At 47.1% G+C, this 15,043-nt stretch overlaps 1 protein-coding gene across 1 annotated transcript in view; it reads right to left on the bottom strand.

Moving 5' to 3' along the window:
* Positions 1 to 15,043, bottom strand: part of LOC147703560 (zinc-binding protein A33-like) — a 242,831-nt gene that overhangs the window by 70,986 nt on the left and 156,802 nt on the right. The gene's annotated exons all lie outside the window — the stretch shown is intronic.

Here is a 15,043-nt window from a genome sequence, read left to right as displayed (position 1 = left end):
GGTCATGTGCCCTAAAAATAACACTTTTGATTGGTTCATAACAGTTTTGGTTTCATAATGATAAAACCCCTAGTCATGTGACCTAAAATTAACACTTCTCATTGGTTCAGGATATTTTTTTTTCAAAATGAGAAAAGCCCCCACCTTTTTTCCTTATTCTACCTTTTTGCTTTGAGAGAGGAAGACCTTTACTTTTATCTATAGAAAATGGCTACATTAGCTGCAGCTGCTGGATCTTCTGGACCACCACCACCACCACCACCACCACCACAAGGACCTCCTCAACTTCACAGTGGTGCAGATCCAGAACAGGAGGAGGATGAGGACGAAGAGGACAGTAGATTCTTCCCAGAGGACAACATAACATACAAACCAAAAGAGCACATCATTTGGCAATTTTTTTCTATCCCGAGTGACAAAAAAAAAGTGAATGCACCTAAAGCAACCTGCCTTATCTGTCATCAGGAGATGTCAAGGGGGAATCCCAACAAGAAGTACTCCTTCGGCAACCACACAATGATTCGGCATATGGTTAGAAAACATCCCAACAACTATTCTAGGGCAGAGGTCAGGGAACTGGCCAAAAACCCTGTACAATCTTCTGCCAGCACCTCCAAAACTACTGTTCCCACCCCATCAGGACCGGAAGTTAGGGAGACATGCTCCATCATACAAACCAACTTTTCAAATTTTAAAATGGTTTGTAAATTTTGTGGTCAAACGATTTGCTATGGTGAGCAATGCATCACTCTTATTAATCGTGCTTGGGAAAACCACAAGTGCCAAAGGAAACATTAATTTGTTGCCCTTTTTTTTTTCTCCTGTTGAGCCCGTTTGAAATGCTTGGTTTTTGTTTCTCTCCTTAAAAAATACAAAAAAAACAAAAAAAATTCAGAAAAACCAAAAAAAGCATAAAAAGTTTAAAAACTCCCAAAAAAAATATAAAACAACAAAAAGAATAAAAAAACAGTTCTTTTCAGAACTACCTCCCATTTATATAAAATGACTTACATTTTAAAACTCTGCCATTCTCTTTTCTCCCTGGTGCGCTCCCCGGTGCGCTCCCCGGTGCGCGTACCATGCGCGCCCCCCGCGATAATCAAAAAAATATTTATTTATTTTTACCCCGCGGGGCCCTTTTATGGCCCCCACATTAAACCTAGGGGGTCAGGGGGGGGGGGTCTACCCTGCCCCCTTATGGTCAATTCCCCCCTTTGTTTTTGACACCTCTTGTGTCTCGATTTTACCGAGACACAAGATGGCGGCCGCTCCGGTCTGTTTCGAATGTTTTCAGACACCCGACAGCCAATCAGCTTTCAGTGCGCACCTCACGTGGCGCGACCGGAGCGCTCGCCGGTGCGCGCACCGGTGCGCGCTTACAGATATATATATTTTTTTAAACTTAAATTACTCAAATTCTACTGGAGCACATATCTTGAGACATAGCAAAGGCACATCGGGCTACCAGTCCCTACAATTTTGCCAAGTTTGGTGGAAATCCATTCATCCGTTCGGGCTAAAAGTGAAATCGACCGCCCTATGGAAATTAACATGGAGAAAACGCGTTTTGGGACCCCCCTTTTATCTCGGCCCCCGCTTGACGAATCCCCCCCAAACTTTCTGGGAAGGACCGGAGCTCGACGAGGCCATTTTGTGGAAATTTTCAGGCACATTCGTCAACCGGCTCCAAAGTTATTCCAAATAGAATTTTGAGATTTAACATTGAAAAAAATCCTAACTATAACTACCTACTGCGACCGCCAGTAGGATATATATATATATATATATATATATATATATATATATATATATATTTTCTATATGCTCCGGGATCCCGCACATAGGCGGGGATAATTCACAGATTAGGACTATTGATGAGTATCCCCCGGATGAGAACCGAGAGCATTCCTGTTACTCAAGGGGCTTGCCAAGGATGTGTTTTTGCCCGGACGCTTTTTTCCTTGTATATAAATGACATGTTCCAACATCTTATGGATTGTACCCACAACTCCCCAAAACTCAATGGCCTCCCCATCCCAGGTTGTTGTTTGTCGACTACACCCTGCTCATATCTAGAACCCTAGCTGGTATTCAGTGGCTGTTAAACAAATTACACAACTTTTGCAATCTAAGGGGCCTACAGATTAATTTACTGAAACCAAATTTATGTCATTAAGACCATGTAATTCGTTTTGCACATATTTAACACGTGGGGACACAGTATTTGTGGAAGTCAATAACTTTAATTACTTGAGAATGAAAATTAGTTATTCCCGGTCATGGTCCCCACATATTGGGAAATGTGCTGCTACTATATCGCATAAATTAGGTCCTACTGCAAAAATGCACAGGGCAACCTCTCCGAGGGCATTTTCTCCGGTTCTAGAAGTACATAGGCTGCTGTTCAATCAATTGTATGGGGCAGGTTTGGGGCATGACTCCATCAACTCTGCTTATAACCAGAGAAAATCATTTTATAAGATCACTATTCTGTCTACCACAGAGCACTCCACTTGTTCCAGTGTATTTTGACCTGGCACTGAAATGGACTGCTGATCTGGCAGACCTTTGGTGTACTGGGTGAGGTTATGGTCTACCCCCAAACTGGAATCCTATAGCCATGGGCTTCAGGGACGTATTTGGTTGGACATGAATTTGACTTTCCCATGGTTGTGCCAAATTAAAAAATGGCCCTTTAATTTGGGACTGGATGTAATGTGGACCAATCCCCTTTTTTAGCAATTCATCAGTGAAAGCATTGGTTAAATTACCTGTTCTCAGGTACATAAGAGGCAAACATGCATGCAACTCTAAAAGCAATAGCCTTTCAGGAAGGTTTATGCTAAACAAAAGGTACTCCGCTGTTTGAATTAACCTTGAAGCAGTTACTCCACAATGGGCAAAAACACTCTTTATAAAAGGTTCAGGGTTGGTACATTGTTTCTGAACAGCTACACCTATAAATGGAACAAGGGAAAACTGGATGATACATTTTGCACTTTATGCACTAAGTGGAAACCATTGTGCACGTTGTGTTTATCTGCCCACTGTATGCCTGCGCTAGATCAAGATGGCTAACAGCCGGCATATGCCTTGAGCTTTCAGAATCCTCAGTTCGGATACAGGTAGAGTAACGGTTCTCTTTCTGAGCAGATTTTTATTTGCAGTGGTATGGATCAGGAAACGATTGGGGCTACCGCTATAGTTTATGACAGCTAGTGGCACTGATGGGCCAACCGGCTAATTTTCTGAAGGCTTTGCTAGGGTTGAGGCTACGGATTGACACACCGATGGTTGCCCCCGTATGCCAGGTACTGTTTAGCTATTATTGTTTTACTACATCTGTGCCGATAATATGACCCTATGGCATTGATCACATAGTCCTGTAACAGTAATAACAGTGTTGTAATACCTTTCTAGACTGCATTTTGCATATTGCCCAACGATCTCTCTTAAAGGGTTCACTTTTATCTTGTGGAATTACAATCTCAAGTCATGTCACTTTTTATACCTGTACATGGTGTGATAAGTTAGCCTGGCATATGATGTCCACTATTCTAGTGGGCACCTTGCGCCAGTCTAATCGACCCTTATTAATGGTGGTTGTAATGTCAACATTATAGACAAGCTATCCTAGTGGTAGCATGGACCAGCAGTCATAGGCTAAGACTTCAGAATGCATGTGAAGCAAGCCGTTTTACCAATCATAATCCCTTTAGTACCAAATGAAAGGACACCACACAAGGTATATATCAAATATATATGTATTTATTCTAAACACAACCCCTCTGCACTCTTTATGAGGTCAGAGGTAAAAGTACATCACATGTTACTCAATAAGCATACGATAAGTTGCACAAATACAGTTATGCCCTAGGGGCCTCACAAACCATATACTAAGGAAGTGGTATAAGAACCATGTGAGAGTTAGTCAGCAGGCCTAGGGCTGTAGAATCGCTGGGACTACACTAAACAACCAAAGGTTAGGAAGTAGGAGGTCCACGGGAGACACGTGCAGCGTCTAAACCCAGTCGCGAGTTACCATTGACTTATAATGGGAAACAAAAAAGTTACAAAGTTACTGTTTAAGGACACTTCCGGATGGACTACGATAAAACCCGTTTAGACTAGGACACTTCGAGAGTCAAGACCCACGGAAGCACCGGAGTACTTGTGTTACCTCACCCAGGGAAGCCGGGTGCATAGGTGCCTTTGGTGCAGGGTTTCATCGTCGTTTTCCATGGAGAGCTGCAAAGAAGTGCTGCAGGCGACCAGAGGAAAAGTCTCCGGGTGGATCCAAGGGTGGATCGACGATGTGAAGAACCTGAAAGCAGAGGGAACAGAGTCTGGGTCACTAGCCAGTGACCAGGAAAGAACCAGGAAGGAACCAGGCAATGCCGCGTGCTTGAAGGTGAAGGTGGTGAGTTTGTCTCTTCAGCCATGAGGTCCAGGAGGCATTGATGATGACCAGGCGCTGGATTCGAGCTGTCCCACAAAAGATTTAGTTGACTGCGGTGTTGGTATCTGGATTGGACCCAAGAAGCCTTGGCAAACGCAACCCCTACAGGATGTCGAGATTGACTCTGTTTGCAGACCAGCAAGGTCTGTGGCGCTTCTCCTTTGAAGGGAAGCTGGAGCAAGCCTGGAGCAACGAGGAAGGCAGTTTAGTTTAAAAGAAAAGTCTTCAGGGGGCTCACTAGGCAAAGGGCAAGGAACCTGGAAGACGCGTCGAGCTGAAATGCAAGAACAGGCCCCACGCGGCACCCGTGGAATGTGGAGTGCTGAGCTTCGGTGCAAATGGCGCTCGTTCTGGGGCTTCTCGTACCCCAATGCACAACTGCGAGGGTACCACGGAAGTTGAGCAGTTAGCAAAATGCAGGATGTCCAGGGTATCCGGTCCCACGTCTCTCGTGTCCGCCACGGGTCTCCGCTTTGCTGTGGATATGGGTCGGAGTTAGAGAAGTCTGAGAGTCCAGTTCCTGTGTCGCTGAGTCTTCGGGTTCCGGCGGGAGCGTCGACAAAGCAGACCGGCAAGTTACTGGTGGTGCCTGTTTGCACAAAGTGGTTACTCCTTGACCACAAGGGAGAGGTCTTCCGTCTTCTAGTCAGAATAGAATGTCGAAGGTCCAAGAGTTCTGTATCAAAGTTTCTTTCCAGGATAATCTAAAGTCCTGGGGACACAGCTCCTATACTTATACTAAGCTAAGGGGCTGGATTATCTGCATAGGTCCTTCCTATGGGTGGACCTGAGAAGGGGGTGGTTACACCCCTTTCCCTTTGTCCAGTTTCGCGCCAGAGATGGGGCTGGAGTGATCCAGCTACTTTTTTGAACCGGGCTATGCATGGAGCACCTTGTGTGCCCCAGGCAGTGTCTAGATGTATTCACTGAATGCAGCCCTCCCTGCCCCAATACACAAAACCCCTGCCAGCACCCCCCTGGACAGGAAACCTATTGTCTAGGCCGCCCTTGCTGGAGTTTCCCCCAGCAACAGGAGGTCAGTCTCGTGTCTGTGGCAGCAGCATCCATTTTGTGATGCTGAGGCTTTGTTTAACTTTAACTGGGTAAAGCAGTAACATACATGTCTTTTCCCTCTAGAAGGGTGGAATGCTACCCTCGCCGCTAGAATTGGCGGGGGGAGGGTAGTATTCCAAAGTGTTTGACACCTTACACAACATGTTTTGATAAAGCCAAACCAAAGTTAGCATTAACAGCAAGGATTATAATGCACTTAAGAGTATATGGTATGGCTATATCATAGTTTTTGGGGTTTTTTTTGGAAAAAAGAAGGCCCCTGCCTCATAGGATAAACCCTGGCAAGGAAGCAACAATTGGGGTAAAGAGGGAGCAATTTTGCACCGGGTTTTGTGCCTGTTATATTAGAGAAAGAAAACTGACGAACTAATGACTAGAAACACACGTTAATTGTGTTGATCTGTTCTGATATTTTATTATTTTATAACATCTTTTTTTGTAGAAGGTATTTTTTGTTAAGTCTAATTATAATTTAATACATACAAAAAAACAATACATATAGCAAGAACCTGCAGACGGTCGCCCGCGCTATGGACTGATTTATCAGATTCACGATGGAGTCTTCATTGGATTTATGACGATCCGCAATCCTCCCATATAAGAAAACAAGTTACTTACCTGTAACTTTAGTTCCCCAGTGTTGGTAACTTTCATAGATTCCCATGCTTTGTATCATTCCCCGTCGTCGGAATGGGAGTCTCGGTAACAAAAATACCATAGCTGTAGGTACAAAAGACAATGGAAAAAGGCCTAGGCCTCATTCCCTTTTGTAGCATATCACCCTCCTTGTGTAAAAGAGACCAAACTTTGGCCTCACCCAATCAGAAGTGCCTCACCACTTAGAACCTTCCTGAAGGAACCTCAGAGCCTCAGATTTTCGTAGCCGTTGTGTACTTAGACACCATATCTGTTGTAGGCTGAGCTTTCCCCGGGGAGGTGGGTGGGCGCATGGGAATCTATGAAAGTTACCAATACTGGGGAACTAAAGTTACAGGTAAGTAACTTGTTTTCTTACCCCAGTATTGGAACTTTCATAGATTCCCATGCTTTGTATCAGAGTAGTAAGCAGTTGGCAAGATAATCACATTTTGCATTGTAAATAATAGCAGTAGACAACATGACATTAGATACAAAATGTGAAAAAATGGAAGGTGGGAAGAAAAGAAAGCTCACCATTAGTGGAAGAGGTTCCTCAGGACAGCCTGTCCTACTGCTGCATCATCCTGTTGCAGAGATTCCAAGCAGTAGTGCTTGGTAAAGGTGTGGACGCTGCTCCAGGTTGCAGCTCTGCAGATATCCTTAATTTGCACCCCCGCGAAGAGTGCTGTGGAAGAAGCCACAGATCTTGTGGAATGCGCTCGTATCTTTCCAGTCAGAGGTTTACCAGCAGCCTTGTGACAATGTAATATAGCGCTTGTGATCCACCTTGAAACACCCTGTTTGGATAGTGGAAGGCCTTTACTCGGTCCCCCGAAGGCCACAAACAGTTGAGAAGATTTTCGAAAATCTTTAGTACGTTGTAAATAAAATTTCAAGCATCGCTGCACATCCAACGAATGCAACGCTCTTTCCGCTGGCGTGGAAGGCTGAGGGAAGAATGTTTTCAGAATGACCGGTTCATTCAAATGGAAATCCGAGGGAACCTTTGGCATGAACCTAGGGTTAGTCCTCATGATGACAGTGTTCCTCTTGAATTGAAGGAAAGGTTCTTGAATGGTCAAAGCCTGTAATTCCCCTACACGCCGAGCCGACGTGAGAGCAAGGAGAAGAGCCAATTTCCACGAAAGATATTTGATGTCAGAACGATGGACTGGTTCAAATGGGCCCTTCATGAGTGGAGAAAGGACCAGATTCAAATGCCATGTTGGAGGAGGCGGTCTCACCGGTGGATAGACCCTGAAAAGGCCCTTAAGAAATTGCTTGATTATTCTGGAAGACCATAATGAAGGCCCAGAGTCTGTCCTTCTGAATCGTGACAAAGCAGCCAAATGGACCTTAATTGATGAATGGGCTAGACCAGACTTGGCCAAAGACAGCAGGTAAGGGAGGATCTGATGAGGTTTGGAATTGAATGGATCAATGTGTTGCTTTCGACACCAACAACAGAATCTTTTCCACTTAAGGCGGTAAGTTTTGTTAGTTGAAGGAGCCCTTGCTTGGGACAGAACTTCCCTAACCTCCTTTGACAATGGCAGGTTCATAAATTCTCGCTGTTCAGGAGCCATGCAGTCAGGTGTAACGACTGAGGGTCTGGATGCAAAATCTGTCCTTCGGACATCGTGAGAAGATCCGGCTGAATCCGTAGAGGCAAGGGGAGAGCTATCGACAACAGATGGAGCTCCGTGAACCAGAACTGCCTCGGCCAAGCCGGGGCTATCAGGATCATCCTGCACGGTTCCACCTTGAGTTTCTTGATTAGTCGTGGTATCAGAGGAATGGGAGGAAAAGCGTAGACAAATGTCTTCGACCAGGCTATCGAAAGGGCATTTCCCAGTGAATCTTGATGGGGAAGCCTGCTTGCGTAAGACCGGCATTTCTTGTTGGTCGGAGTGGCAAAAAGGTCGATGTCCGGCCTTCCCCACCGGCTGAAGACTTGTTCCAAGACTTCCTGATTCAACTCCCATTCGTGGCTGACCGAGGATGACCTGCTCAGTCTGTCAGCGTTTTCGTTTAGGACGCCAGGCAAGTGTTCTGCCATCAGAGACATCTTGTGTCGGATCGCCCGTTCCCAGACCTGCTGGGCTTCTCGTGACAATGGGCGCGATCTGGTCCCTCCTTCCTTGTTCACATAGTGCATGGCCGTGGTGTTGTCCATCCTGATAAGCACTTGTGAACCTTCCAGGCGAGGAAGAAACGCTTGCAGAGCCAGTCGTATCGCCCTGAGTTCCAACAGGTTGATGTGGAGGCGTTTTTCCTGGGGTGACCAATGACCACTGACATGTAGGTCCTGCAGCACTGCTCCCCAACCCTCCAATGACGCGTCCGTCGTTATCACCCGTGGAGACGGGTCGCTTGCGAAGGATAGGCCTTGGGACAAGTTGCTTTGGTCTGTCCACCATAAGGCCACGTTCTTCATCTCCGGAGTGATAGCCACTCTGTCGTCGAACGAACCGTGGACTTGCTTCCATTGGTTGTCCAGTTGTTCCTGCAAGGGACGCATCCTCAGTCTGCAATGGGGGATTAGTGGAATACACGATGATATTACTCCCAGCAGAGACTTGTAGCGGCGTACTGAAAGAGACTTTCTTGTTTGTAAGTCTTGGGCCATGGTTTGTAATTTCTGCCTCCTTTCCAGAGTAGGAAAAGCTCGTGAAAGCTTTGAGTCCAAGATGGCTCCCAGAAACCGAGCTCTTCTGGACGGGATCTGGCAAGATTTCTCGTCGTTTAGAGTGAGACCCAGGTTCTGAAATAAATTGGTACATGCTTGAACCGCCTGTAGCGCTGTTTTTCTGGACGGAGCTTTCAGTAACCAGTCGTCCAGATAGGGGAAGACCTGAAACTTGTGTCTTCGCAGGAAAGCTGCTACTGGCGCCAGCACCTTTGTGAATATTCTTGGGGCTGAGCGGAGTCCAAAGGGTAAAACCCTGAATTGGTAATGGCTCTTGGCTACTGTGAATCGCAGAAACCTTCTGTGCGCTGGGTGAATCGGAACGTGGAAATAGGCATCCTCGAGATCGAGTGTGGCCATGTAATCCCCCGGGCTGATTAGCTTCAAGATGTCCTGGAGGGACACCATCCGGAAGGACAGAGAAATGAGATAGGTGTTTAGCCCCCTGAGGTCTAAAATGGGGCGCCACTTGTCGAGCGTCTTCTTCACCAGGAAGAACCTGGAATAAAATCCTTGGCCTCTTTGGTTCGATGGAACTGGCTCTATCGCCCCTTTTCGGAGCATTTGTTGAACTTCGAGCCGAAGGAGACGCTGGTGTTTTGAAGGAGTGGCTGCAGGGGCTTGGGTGGCGGAACTTGTGTGAACTCTAAGGTTTCCCCTTCCGAATGATGTTGAGCACCCAACGGTCCGATGTTATCAGGGACCAGTTGTGAAGGTATTTGTTGACCCTGCCTCCAACTGATGACTTCCTGGAGGAGGGTCCAGTAGGAAGAGCCAGGAGGCCGCTATTGGCGCTTGGACGAATCTCGTCCTCGTGCCCCTTGCTTTCCTTTACCATAAGGCCTGGAGTAGTTGGAAGACTGGCCTTGCCGCTGCTGGTAAGGCGGACGGTGTTGCTGGGAACCGGATCCTGTGTTGGAATATCGTTGTTGTTGGAAGGATCCTCTATAAGTACCACCCCTGCCTCTGGATCCCTTGAAAGGAGACTTTCTGTACTGAAGTGTTCCTAAAGACCTAGCGGTCTCTGTGTCCTTTTTAATATCTTGCAGGGTGTCGTCAATGAGTTTGCCGAACAGCGCTTCTCCATCAAAGGGGAGATCCAATACTTTATTCTGGACCTCGGGCCGGAACCAAGTAGCTTTAAGCCACCCTTGGCGACGGAGTACTGCTGCTCCAGCCAGTGAACGGAATGCAGTAGTTGCAATATCCATTGCACAATCGATGATTTCCATCAACGTCGCCTCTCCGTCTTGTAAAATCTTCTTTGCCTCAGACATAGATTCAGGAGGTAGCTGGTCAAGGTACGGGGCGACATCGCACCAGAGTTGATGGTCGTACCTACCCAGGATCGCTAAGGCATTAGCCGCTCGCACTAGCAAACTTGCCATCGATGAGAATCTTTTTCCCACGTTATCCAACCTCCGCCCTTCCTTGTCCGGAGGAGTTGTCAGTGGTGCCGAAGGGTTGCGCGATTTTCTCTGCGCTGCCTGCGAGATCACAGAGTATGGTCTTGGATGACCTGTCAAGGCCGCAGGGGCATCATCGGTCGCTTTGTACTTTTTTTCGAGACGCGGTAGCACCGGGACCACCGTCGCCGGGTGTGTCATTGTCTTTAAGCCCTCTTTCCATAGGTGATCCACGATAGGAATAGACCTGGCAGTCTTTCGAAAGGGTTCCTTAAAATCATATAAGAAACAATCTGTGGTAACTTTAGGCATTGCCAATTTAAATCTTGCCGCCGCTCTCTCCATCAGCTGATGGAAGCCCCCAATATCCGCTGGCGGGGAGTCTGCCGGGTCCGGATTTGGCGATGCAGGATTGTCAATAACGTATTCATCATATTCCGTGTCGGGATTAGAGACATGATCCGACTGCTGGTCCTCATCCGAGGATTCATCAACATCATGAGTCCCTGGCAATCCAGAGGAATCCTGTTGGACGGACGCTTGAGGCTGTGGAGAAGTTGGAGCAGAGAAAGTAGGTGGCACCAATGAAGCCTGAATCCTTGAAGGTGTAGCAGGCGTTGATGTATTTGTCAGAGGTCTACTGGCCTTAGACTTATAGTCCTGTAGCATCTTATGTAGATCTTGCAGGAAAGATGTTGGCACTGAAACCAACTCCTGTTCAGGTTGCTGCTGCTGCTGCTGACTATGACCATGTTCCTCGTGGCCGTATTCGCCCTCTGAGTCAGTGTCCTGGCATTTGACAAATAGTTGGGAAGGACTATTGGCATAGCTATATGCATCTTGTTCATCCTCCTCTGATTCTCCCTCTTGAAGGAGCATGGTAGGTAACAGAGGGGACACCGTCCTTGGAGAAGTCATCTCTGGCGTGATCCGCGTCACAGAAATGGTAATTCGCTTTTCTGTGGACAATATCGTCGGTTCCGTAGTCGACGGTTGTATATACGCCGTCGAGATAGGGGTCGTGGACGTCGTCGACGACGAAACTGTCGACACGCCAGCCATTGTCATAGTCACTGTAGTAGTCGTCGACGCCCTCGTCGACGAGACCGCAGTCGTCGACACCGTCGTCATCGTCGTCGACGGGACTCTCGCCGTCGACACCGTCGTCATCGTCGTCGACGGGGCTTTCGTCGTCGACGGAGCTTTCGTCGTCGACGGGGCCTTCGTCGTCGACGGGGCCTTCGTCGTCGACGGGGCCTTAGTCGTCAACGGGGCCTTAGTCGTCGACGGGGTCTTCGACGTCGACGGGGCCTTCGTCGTCGACGGGGCCTTCGTCGTTGACTGGACTTTCGACGTCGACGGGGCTTTCGTCGTCGACGGCTCCTTCGTCGACACCTTTGAAGCTGGTACCTTCGTCGTCGGCGTCTTCAGTTTCTCCGTCGACGGCGAGGACTCCGCCGTCGACGGTCGCGACGTCGACGAACCTCCAGTCGACGGAGTCTTCGATGTTCTCGTCGACGGGCCTCCCGCTGTCGACGTCTTCGTCTTCGAGGACTTAGAAGTCCTCTCAGAAGACTGGCATGAAGGTGTTTTGAAGGCTGTGGCAGTCTTCTCACCTGTAGAAGGCGTAGAAGGTCCATCCCTCTCCCTTACACTTCCGTGAGGAGATTTGCTGGGACCTGGGCTCTCAGACTCACTGGGGGTCTTTTTTGAGGCCTTAGAAGATCGTCCCACAGAAGTAGGAGGGGAACCCCTACCCCTTTTCACTGACCTTCTTGTAGAAGCCATCGATCCAGCATCCTCACTGTCACTGGAGACAGTATCCTTCCTTGATTTAAGCTTTTGAAGCCATGTCAGGACCTACCCTCACGGTCCCGGAGGGTCTTGGCAGAAAAAGTGCGACAGATTGAACAGTCAGCAGCCTGGTGGTCAGGATAGAGGCAATAAATGCAGTCCTTATGCTTATCCTCCACAAAAAGCCTTTTCTTGCCACAGGAGGAACAAGGCTTGAAAAGGGCTTTTTTCTTCTCAATTTCCGACATCCTGGAAGGTAGTAACAATCCTGAAGAGAATCAGAAAGATTCTGAAGAAAATCCTGTAGAAAAATCCTGAAGTAATCCTTTAGAAGAGTAGAAGTTGAGCAGAGCTCAAAGGAGACTCCCTAGCACAACGTGCGGTAGAAAATCTGAGGCTCTGAGGTTCCTTCAGGAAGGTTCTAAGTGGTGAGGCACTTCTGATTGGCTGAGGCCAAAGTTTGGTCTCTTTTACACAAGGAGGGTGATATGCTACAAAAGGGAATGAGGCCTAGGCCTTTTTCCATTGTCTTTTGTACCTACAGCTATGGTATTTTTGTTACCGAGACTCCCATTCCGACGACGGGGAATGATACAAAGCATGGGAATCTATGAAAGTTCCAATACTGGGGTAACACTGGTACCCCCTGTCCGGTGGGAACATATCATCTCACTGAGTATTGTCGAGTGGGCGTTATTATTTTACCAACCAACGTTGCCTTCCACAACTGGATAGTTTATCGATTGAAACTACAAAGATCATCACCAGAGCAAATACCAGGTATCCTACAACACAATTGGGAGTACTAAATGACAGTTTATACTTCAGATTCCAGTTATCGATCGTGCTCCATCTGCCACAAGTTAATATATTGGTGCATGAATACAGACTTCCTGAAGAAGGCTTACGCCGAAACGCGTTGAAATGGGAATGCACTTCTGTATTTTATAAAAATTGATTCAACTGTCAATTTTTTCACTTCTTGCTATATGTATTGTTTTTTTGTATGTAGTAAATTATAATTAGACTTAACAAAAAATACCTTCTACAAAAAAAGATGTTATAAAATAATAAAATATCAGAACAGATCAACACAATTAACGTGTGTTTCTAGTCATTAGTTCGTCAGTTTTCTTTCTCTAATATAACAGGCACAAAACTCGGTGCAAAATTGCTCCCTCTTTACCCCAATGGCTATATCATAGAACAGCTATAAGGATATGGTTCCGAAAGCTGCAGAGGGGCTAAGCTCATGCTAGGGCATCCTCTCACATAAAACCAAGCACTCTGCCTCCAGGATTGTCGAGGCCTACCATAGGAGTGACTTATAGGTGCATATGTGTCTATATATAAGGTAGATATAGGTATACTATATCTAAGTAAGGGGTGATTACACCACCTTACCCAAGCTGATTGATCTGCCTGTGGTGTCAGCTTGGAGGGCCAGCCAGGAGGGGCATAATACATGCTGCAGCCCCTGGTAGGCTTTGGATGCACCTCTGCCCTAGGGTACCTATAGTACACTATACAGGGGCTCACAGAGGTGACCCAGTACCCAATCTGGTATGTACCTAAAGTACCTGGTATCAATTTAGAGAGAGGGCTGTGGGTCTGATTAGCAGGCCCACAGCCACACTAAAGTCGAAAAACCAGAAAATAACAACAAAAAGTGGGGGTGACCATAGGAAGCAGACCCTACTCTCCTACACATGGATTTTATTTGGTTCACTTATGTAGCCGTGGAAAGACAATGTCTGCTTAATCATGCTAATGGGAAAAAGGAGACAGTAGCGTCGGGCGCTATAGCGGACCGAGAGAGGCCCTTGTTAATAGTGATGTTTTTAGCAACTCAAATTTTCTTTTGTGTAAAATCAATAATAATAATAATAATAATAATAAAGGGGTTTATAAAGCGCATGGTGACGCCCTCCCAGCGTGTCCCCGCGCTGTGGAGAGAGAGTCAGAGAGAGTGAAAAGGCTGGAAACTAGAGGGAATATAGGTAGGTCTTTAAAAGTTTTCTGAATTTAGTTTCAGTGTCCGCTAGCCTAATGTTCGTTGGGAGAGAGTTCCATTTGTTGACTGCCAACACACGAAAGGAACGGCCTCCCATTCTGGCTTTTTTTATGCGGGGGATTTTGAGTAAGCCTGTTCCCCTAGAGCGTAGGGTTCTATTAGGCTCGTAGGTGATGGCCAGATCTGTCAGGTAGGGAGGAGCTTTGTGCGAGGAGATCCTATAGCACATTAGGAGCGCTTTAAATAGGATTCTCTTTTTTATGGGCAGTCAATGGAGAGTGGCCAGGGTAGGTTTTGAGGCTGCTCTTTTAGGTAGTCTGAGGACTAGACGTGCTGCCGTGTTTTGGAGCACCTGCAGTCTCCTGATGTTCTTTTCCGTAGTTCCTAAAAGTAGCACATTGCCGTAGTCTATTCGTGAGGTCACTAGAGCTTGAGTCATGGTACGTCTGGCCTCTAGAGGAAGAAGGTCCAGAGTGCGGTTGAGGGTCTTCATAACCCCAAAGCATTTCCCTACCACTTTATGGACATGGCTATCGAAAGAAAGTTTGGGATCAACCCAGATACCCATGTTCTTTGCTTCCTAATCAATGCTATATTATGTAATCCTATAGGCTATTAGTGAAGAATTATTTGTACACTATATTTTGTAATTGCTTTTATGGTCTTTGGACCGAAATAAAGTATATATGACTGACTGGCTATACATTATCATATTTGTTAGTAGGGTAGTACGGACACCACCGGGGACGGGAGCCCCGAGAATCTCAAGATGGCGCCACACCCGACCCAGCCGGGAGAAGAGGTCGACAGTGCAGACACTACGGCCGTCGCAGGTCTGAGGGTAGGCATGGAGGAAAAGAAACGCGGGACGTCGCGTGAAGAGGAAGGCGCGATTAACACAGGAGAGAGTAGAGCGGAGACGGCGTTCTCTCAATGAGCGGCGGGGGAGGTACAGGACCATCGCTCGT

Source organism: Lissotriton vulgaris, chromosome 7, assembly GCF_964263255.1.
Source record: "Lissotriton vulgaris chromosome 7, aLisVul1.2, whole genome shotgun sequence".
Taxonomy (NCBI): Eukaryota; Metazoa; Chordata; class Amphibia; order Caudata; family Salamandridae; genus Lissotriton; species Lissotriton vulgaris.
The sequence above is the reverse complement of the archived record's forward strand: the minus strand, read 5'-3'. Positions and strand labels throughout refer to the sequence as shown.